Raw genomic sequence first — 8,624 nt, 5'->3', positions numbered from 1 at the left:
TCGGGTCTCGAGGGTGAAGGGGAAAACATTGTTTGAAACGGCTGAATGTCAATCAGATCTCAATTATGTTTGTGATTTCCATCCCAATGTGGCGGATCAGATATTGTCTCGACCAGAAGGGGTTGTGCCAAGGGAAATTCCAGATAGAGAATTATTCAGTCTGCTCTCCGATTTCTATCTGAATCCCGATGGTGGGGGGCAGAGGAATGCCCAGCAAACTCAACAGGATATTCTGCTTGATTTTACGATGATTCGAAACCGAAACTGCAAATTTCTTGTATGTGTACCCTTTCTGAGGAAACCCTTTCACGAAGACTCCCGAAACTCTCACTTTTGAATGTGAAACCGGAAATTATCACACTTCTTGCCCCATTAGTTGTGTGGCTTGGTTATATCAAAAGATCGAAGACAGCTTTTCCCCAGTGGTAGGTACAAAGACTTGTGGTTATTTCTTACAGAACGCTCTTGGAGTTACGATCCTTGCGGAACCTCGTTATGCAATGGCAGAGTCGGAAGAGGGGGACGTCTCGGCCCAATTAAATGATCAAGGGGAATTGGAGAGAATTTGTATCCAAATAAAACGAGATAGAAACCCTAGTGTCATTATTTGGATTGGCACATGTACCACGGAAATAACAAAGACGGACCTAGAAGGCATAGCACCCAAGCTAGAAAACGAACTTGGAGTACCAATTGTAGTTGCGCGGGCCAATGGATCGGATTATGCTTTTACTCAGGGAGAGGATACTGTATCAGCTGCCACGACGCATCGGTGTCCGGAATTTGACATATCTAGACACGAACAGAAACAGGATTTAGTTGGGGGTGTTGACACTGCGACGACGGAAGCGGGGGGGGCTAATCCGGAGGGACGGAAATTAAAGAATCATGCTTCAGTTCTTTTTGGATCTCTAACTTCAACTGTAGCTTCTCAACCGAATCCGGAATCGAAACGTCAATCCATTCAGGTATCGGGGTGGTTACCCTCCCAGAGATATACTGAACTTCCATCATTAGGCAAGGGAGTGTATGTTTGCGGCGTGAATCCCTCTCTGAGCCGTACAGCGACGACTCTGATGCGGCGTCGTAAATGCCAGTTAATTGGAGCACCTTTTCCTATTGGTCCTGATGGGACGCGTGCTTGGATAGAAAAGATTTGTTCCGCCTTTAATATGGAACCTCAGGGTTTGAAGGAGAGGGAGGATGAGATATGGAAGAGTCTGAGAGACTATCTTGAGATAGCAGCTGGTAAATCTATATCTTTTACGGGAGATAATCTATCAGAAATTTCTATAGCAAGATTCCCAATTCGCTGCGGAATGGTTGTCTACGAAACAGGTATTCCCTACATGGATAAACGATATCAAGCTGCCGAGCCATCTTTCTCACGAGATACTTGCAAAGAGATGGGTACACTCATGCCACGGATCGTGGAAAAACCGGATAATTATAACCAGATACAGCGTATGCATGAATTAAAACCTGATTCAGCAATTACTGGAATGGCTCATGCCAATCCTTTAGAAGCAAGAGGTATTGATACAAAATGGTCTGTCGAGTTCACCTTTGCCCAAATCCATGGATCCACTAATGCGAGGGATGTGCTTGAACTTGTTACTCGTCCCCTACGGCGTAATAATAATCCGGGGCGTCTGGGTTGGAGTAACCTGTCGAAGCAGATGGTAACAAATCACTAAATTATAGAATTATTGGGTGACGGGAAGTGACCATTGAGGGAAATGCATAGAGACGTCTCCAAATTCTTAATCATGGGATTCTGTCTCCTCATGATTAAGAAATCCATCGACTCCTTTCCGAAGGAGTTGCTGTGCTAGCTACGGGAGTGGTACGGAGAGGTTGCCGGCACTCTACGGGAAAAAAAAAAAACTGAAAAATATGGGAAGGAAATAATTATGAACGTAGAAAGCGTTCAAATGTCGTTGTATCTACTGCAGGTTTCGCTGCTTACTCGGGTGAAGGTGGCAGGTCCACCTATAATATTCGGACTATATTATGGATTACTAACAACATTACCCGTTGGACCCTCCCAAATACTATCCATAAGAGCTTTTCTTTTGGGAGGGAATCTTAGTGGTACCGTCGCTTTGAGTGGTTTGATGATGGGATAGCTACTAATATTTCTGTCAATATTCTGTTCACCTCTATATGCATTGATAGTGAAACCACATGTTGTAACTGTCCCAATAGTACCATACATGTTATTTTACTGGTTCCGAACCAAGGATTTACCGGATTATCGAACTCTACGTCCGACCAATTCACTCAGTGACTTTCGAATCGGTAATATATTCTTGGATAGTTTCATTTTCCAGATTTTAAATCCAATTCTTTTACCAAGTCCCGTATTGGCGAGACCAATTCACCTATTTATTTTTCGATATAGCAACAACATAACATTTCTGATTAGTAGTTTCGTGGGTTGGTCACTCGGTCATATGTCATTCAGCTACTTGTCCAGATTACTTCTGGTTCGCGTAGAATATGATTCACCCATACTCTACCTGCTGATGAAACGCGTCATTTACAAAACTTTTAGTATTGTTGTTCTCATTAATGTACTGGTTTATTTGGGTAAGGCTCCAGTACCTCTCTTCACCAAGAATTTTGAAGACGAACTTGTCTTGCTCGATAACAATCTCCGGGAGTTGTCAGATTCGATGCTATGGATTTTCAAGTCGTGGCCCACGTCCTTGTTCGACCCATACAAACCAAATCGTCCTTTACGATATATAGAGAATAGCCGATTCGGCGGCGATAGCTTAGTGAAGAAGCAAGTATCAAATCACTTTTTCAGCAAATGTTTGACTAGTGGAAAACAGCGGTTGGCTCTCACGGCGTTACCCAGTTTGTCGATCTTTGGAGACCAGTTAGGAACCTCGTTAGAGGATTCGGATATGCCACTTCCAGCTCATCATCTGCATGAAGACTGGATTTTGAACCAATTCAGGAAAAACAAGGATTTGAATAATGAGTTAAAGGACCGAATTCGATTCCTAGACACCGAGCCTATCTTCTGGAAAGCGATGGAAAGAAGGACCGGATTGGCTGATAACGGAGGTGAATTACCTAAGATTTATGATCCATTTTTGAATAATTCATGTCGTGCTAGGATTCCAAACTCGGATTCATTCTGGATACTGTCTGATTCATTGGCATCGCAAGCGGTTGACAACAACGAGTATGCCAATGAATTGAATTCCGGTAATAAGATTCGGGATTGGGTGTCTATCAGGTATAAAGAGTTGAGAAGCAATGAGATTCCTCTTCCCCGGGAAGCATTACCTAAAAATGCTTTGCAAATATTTATTTTCATGTTCGAAACACCGGATGATGCCGTGATTGAAGATGTTGTGGGAGAAACAAACTATTCAGTTTCGAAGGGTGATTCCACCCCCGTAACTTGGGATCAAGTCTTCAAATTTTCTTCATCTCCGACAGAGTTAGCTTTATTCTTCACCTATCTCAGAGATGATTGTGGTGCCTTCGATTGGATCCGCTTGCTAGACGTACCTCTAATTGGTGGGGAAAGACTTGACTCTTCAAAACAAAAAATACGTTCGATCCTCGAGATTGAGGAACTGTCGGAGGAATTGGCCCGCAATACTCACTTAATATATGATAATAGGTTCGATGTCGCGGGTGGGTCAACTGATATTCGTAACAGAAAGTTAAAAAATTTAGCAATCAGCGTCGGGAAGACGCGGCTGAAAACACGCAGACTGGTCAAACGTTTTGCAAAAAGCTCTGATTTTCGTCGGAAACCTATAAAAGGCTCTATGCGCTCCAGAAGACGTAAGACACTGGTTTGGGAAGTATTTCAAGATAAGGCACATTCACCTCTCTTCTTTAGATTAATGGAACTACCCACTCCGTTTCGATTTCCTGCCGGAGAATTAACTGGTGTAGATTTTGAGGAATCGGCCGGTGACGCGAGGAGAGAAACTAGTACCCAACCCGAACAGGAACTAATATCTCTTTCATCCTCGAGAGAGGGGGAGCGAGCGAAATCCGACCGCCCAGCTATAGCAGCTAGGTTCGATGTGAGTTCCATCCACACGGGGCGGGGTTTATTATTGGTTATGCAATCGACTCTTCGGAAATATGTGAAACTGCCTGTATTGATAACACTCAAGAATTTCGGTCGTATTTTATTTTTTCAAGCTCCCGAATGGGATGAGGATTGGAGTGAGTGGCGCAAAGAATCCCACATCAAATGCACCTACGACGGCGAGGGATTCTCACACACTCGTTTACCCGGTCGTTGGTTGAAGGAGGGTCTTCAGATAAAGATTTTGTATCCTTTCCGGTTGAAGCCTTGGCGTACTCGCGGGAGGAGGCGCCCAACCATTTTGGAAAATGATATGAATCCCAGGTATCTCAAGACTCGGGAATCGGGGAGAAAAAATAGATTGAGGCGAGGAAAATCTCCATCTAGCTATTTAACAGCTTGGGGATTCCAAACAGATGTACCTTTTGGAACTATTAAGAAAGATCCCTCCTTCTGGAAACCTATCCGGAAGAAATTGATGAGAATTTTGAGACGTAGTCTCGCATTGCGGACTAGGCAAATGCGTCGTCTCTACTCCAAATTGGGTGTATCCGCAAGGTTTCCATTGGGGAAATTGAATTTCCTTCGTAAAATTGAAGGGATTTGGGAGAATTGGAGTGGAACCGATTTTGTTGGGGGAGATATTCCAAATGATACAGGGACCGGGTGGAAAGAGGGGCCGTCACACGGTGAACCAGGTACTGGTGGAATAGATGAAACATCAATTCCCATTGATAATAAATCCCGATACTTTGCGGGTACCGATGATGAACCAGTAAAAGATACCGTTGGTGGATCCAAATCCGAACCCGAATCAGACATGCATGCATTCAGAAATCTGTTAACCGAAGGGGTTGGCGGGGGTGGGCGTAGCACCAAATCACTCCGTTTTAGTAAACCGGGAATAGATGACAGACTAATTAATACAAATCTGACTAGTTCTTTGAGATTCCAAACGAAATTAGTCAATATTCAGGGAATTTATTTGAGATCCCGCATATCGGTCGCAGAATTGTTTGAGAAGTATCTTCTACTAGTAGCGGGATTATTTCGAAGAGTCAATAGAGCTTTTGCTCATTATCTCGACAATTTTGCTAGATTTCGGGTGCAACTGGTGAAAGTGACGAATCAAGTTGGTGGGGTTCATGGGGATGCAAACCACCCAATTCTAGCTATTTCCGGAATTAGGGAGGGAATACCGCGAGTTATCGATAATCAATCTATAGGATTACCGTCTCAGGCGCACATTCACGACATTCTGTGGCATGTAAGCATGAAAAACAACCTGGATTTGGATTCTTTGATGGAAATTGCGGAAGATAGCAAGGATGCGGGGTATCTCGATAACCGGAAGGGATGTAAGGATAATGAGAATCTGGATGATGCTTCGGAAGATTGGAATTATCCGCGCGGTGATCATGGTTGTTATCCGAAAGGGGGAGGGGAAACCCCAGAATTTTTTGATGGCGGTAAACATGACGGGGGAAAGAGCGATTCCGTGGGATGTCCCGATGACAGAACTGGCGGGATTGTACGTGGGTATGGTATCGATGAACATATTAATAATTTTGCTACGATGCGGGGACTTTCCAAACAACTTTGGGAATTGAATGCAAATGATTTGGGGAGTTTGTTAGGCTGTCCCGACAAGTACAACCTGTCATTGGAGTTATGGCAAAAAATTGCACCGAAGAGATGGAGATCGGACATCGAAAATTTATATGGATTCAGAAGCATCGGGGGAAGTTTTCTCGCCGAGCATGAATATGTATTTCGTGATAGACAAAACGATTATTCCATATATACTGAAACCCCTTTCCTCAGAGATCGAGTGAGAAATATCAATAAACGTCGTAAATACAGTTATTTGTTACATAGTTTTATTGATTCCTCACGAGATGTAGATATACAAAAATTTCCGGCGGGGTGGAATGCGGCGATAAGGGAAACTCGTTTAGGGAATCGTATCAGAGAACTTATTGCAGGGAAGGGAATTTCTCATCCACGAATACTTGATCCGGAACGTGAGTTGAATCCGAAATCCGATTTGGTGTTGTGGGTAATTCCGGATCCCGCGGAAGCAAAGGATGTATACGAAACAAGATCGAAATTTGTACCTGGGACTTCTATTTTGTGGGAGAGGGTTCCCGCTACCCCAAATGAAAGATTTCAGAGATTAGGCACGGATTACGGGTTACAGGAAGAAGAGATTGATTCGGATGAAATACTTCTAAGAGAGAGGGGGAGTCACTATTATATTTTTCAATGGAAATGGGAATCCGAAGCATTAGAAAGAGAATTATAAAGACTGAGGGATTTGATATCTCTCATCAACGTATTAGAAAATGAGCAGGATCTTACTTCCTTCTGTGTCAATATGGGTATAGATTGCGATTTGTTGAATCTTTTTCTCAACGAAGAGAAACGCGAGATTCTAGATGATTTGTTTGTTATTTCAGCCCATCGTTTACCGCGAATATTCGATGATTAGATTCTCATGTATAAAATGGTTAGTATCCCACTGAAATTTCGAAACAGATTCAAAAGAAGATTGAATAGAAATATATTTGGCGGGTGCATGCTGCGTTTGTCACTCATCAATGGGGAGAGGAATAGGAATCGCTCCTATCTCCATAACATCGAAGATCTCCTGCTTCCGAGACATCGTCGCAAATCGCGATTTCTCAGATCCCTATTGATTTTGAGCTCCGTGAAATCCGAAAGGGACCCTTTGGGCTACCCTTCTGGAGTGGAATGGATGAACAAGAGTGAAGAGTCTAGCGACCTGAGTGGGACTCAGAAAATCAAACGTTTCCTTTGGCCCAGTTATCGCTTAGAAGAATTAGCTTGTATGAACAGATTCCGCTTCGACACAAATAATGGAAGTCGATTTGCCACGCCCAGAATACGCATGTATCCCATTATTTGAGACGGGGGGGAGAATACGTAGATTCGACAATTTGCTCGACTAATATTACTAACATCTTGGTAATCTCAATCAAGTGTGTGATAGAAGGAGGGGCAGATACCTACCTTACTTATCAGATGCGGAGCTGTAACTACTCGTTGGTGGGAAACAAATTCCCACCGATAACCGAATCTATTGAGTGACGATTTCCCCGATTATAGGAGTATTCATCTCCCTCGCTCGGACCAATACTACCCGAATTAGTAGGCAAATCCTATACAATGAATTCGATAAACAATTATTATTACTACTATTACGGATAAGGCTATATCTACCAATTCGACGTTGATTTGTGAGAAAGGGGATACAGGGTCTGCTGAGTCTCAAATATGCTACTTGACCGATCAAGTCTCGAAACTCACTTCTCATTTGAAATCACATTCCAAGGATTACTCCTCTCAGAGGGGTTTGTGGAAATTATTGGGAAGACGCAAGCGTCTCTTAATTCATTCATCCAAAAAGGATCCGACTTTATACGATAACATAATAAGCAACTTGGGTATTCGGAGATTGAAGAGACGCCGATTCCAATTTATAGAAATCCAGTTCTACCGAAGCTAGGGTCTGCAAAAATTACCAGGAACATAATTCATGGGTATACCTCCTACGAAAGTGGATCCAGTTATAGTGAGTATGGGTCCCCACCACCCGTCGATGCACGGTGTCCTTCGACTTATTGTTACTCCAGACGGTGAAAATGTCGTTGGTTGTGAACCAATACTTGGCTATTTACATAGAGGGATGGAAAAAATTGCTGAAAACCGGACGATTCTGCAGTATCTTCCCCACGTGACGAGATGGGATTATTTAGCCACCATGTTTACCGAGGCAATAACAGTGAATGCGCCGGAGAAGTTGGCAAATATTCAAATACCGAGAAGAGCTAGTTACATACGAGTTATTATGCTCGAGCTAAGTCGAATAGCTCCCCACCCGTCATGGCTCGGACCTTTTCTGGCGGATGTCGGTGCACAAACCCCTTTTTTCTACACATTTCGAGAAAGGGAAATGATTTATGATTTACTTGAGTCTGCTACGGGTATGTGAATGACGCATAATTATTTCCGCGTCGGGGGAGTAGCGGTAGATTCACCATATGGGTGGCTAGATAAATGTTTGGATTCCTGCCACTATTGCCTCTCAAAAGTCGATGAATATGAACGACTTATCACAAATAATCCTATATTTCTGAAACGAGTGGAGGGGATAGGTGTCACTGGTAGGGAAGAAGCTATAGATCGGGGCTTATCCGGACCCATGTTGCGAGCCTCGGGGATTCAATGGGATCTTCGCAAGGTGGATCACTACGAATGTTATGACGAATCGGATTGGCGGATCCAATGGCAAACAGGAGGAGATTCATTGGCCCGTTATTTGGTACGAATCGGCGAGATGAGAGAATCCATAAGAATAATTCAACAGGCCTCGAGACTCCTTCCTGGAGGTCCATATGAAAATTTGGAATCTCGACGCCTTAGTCAGCAACGAAAGGAAATGGGATGGAATGATTTTGACTATCAATTTGTCGGTAAGAAATCCTCTCCCACTTTCAAATTACCTGAGCAGGAGCATTACGTAAGGGTGGAA

This window comes from Dipteris shenzhenensis, unplaced genomic scaffold (assembly GCF_047967505.1).
Source record: "Dipteris shenzhenensis isolate YYH24624 ecotype China unplaced genomic scaffold, Dip_SZ_1.0 scaf0519, whole genome shotgun sequence".
Lineage (NCBI taxonomy): Eukaryota > Viridiplantae > Streptophyta > Polypodiopsida > Gleicheniales > Dipteridaceae > Dipteris > Dipteris shenzhenensis.
Note: the sequence above shows the minus strand (reverse complement) of the source record.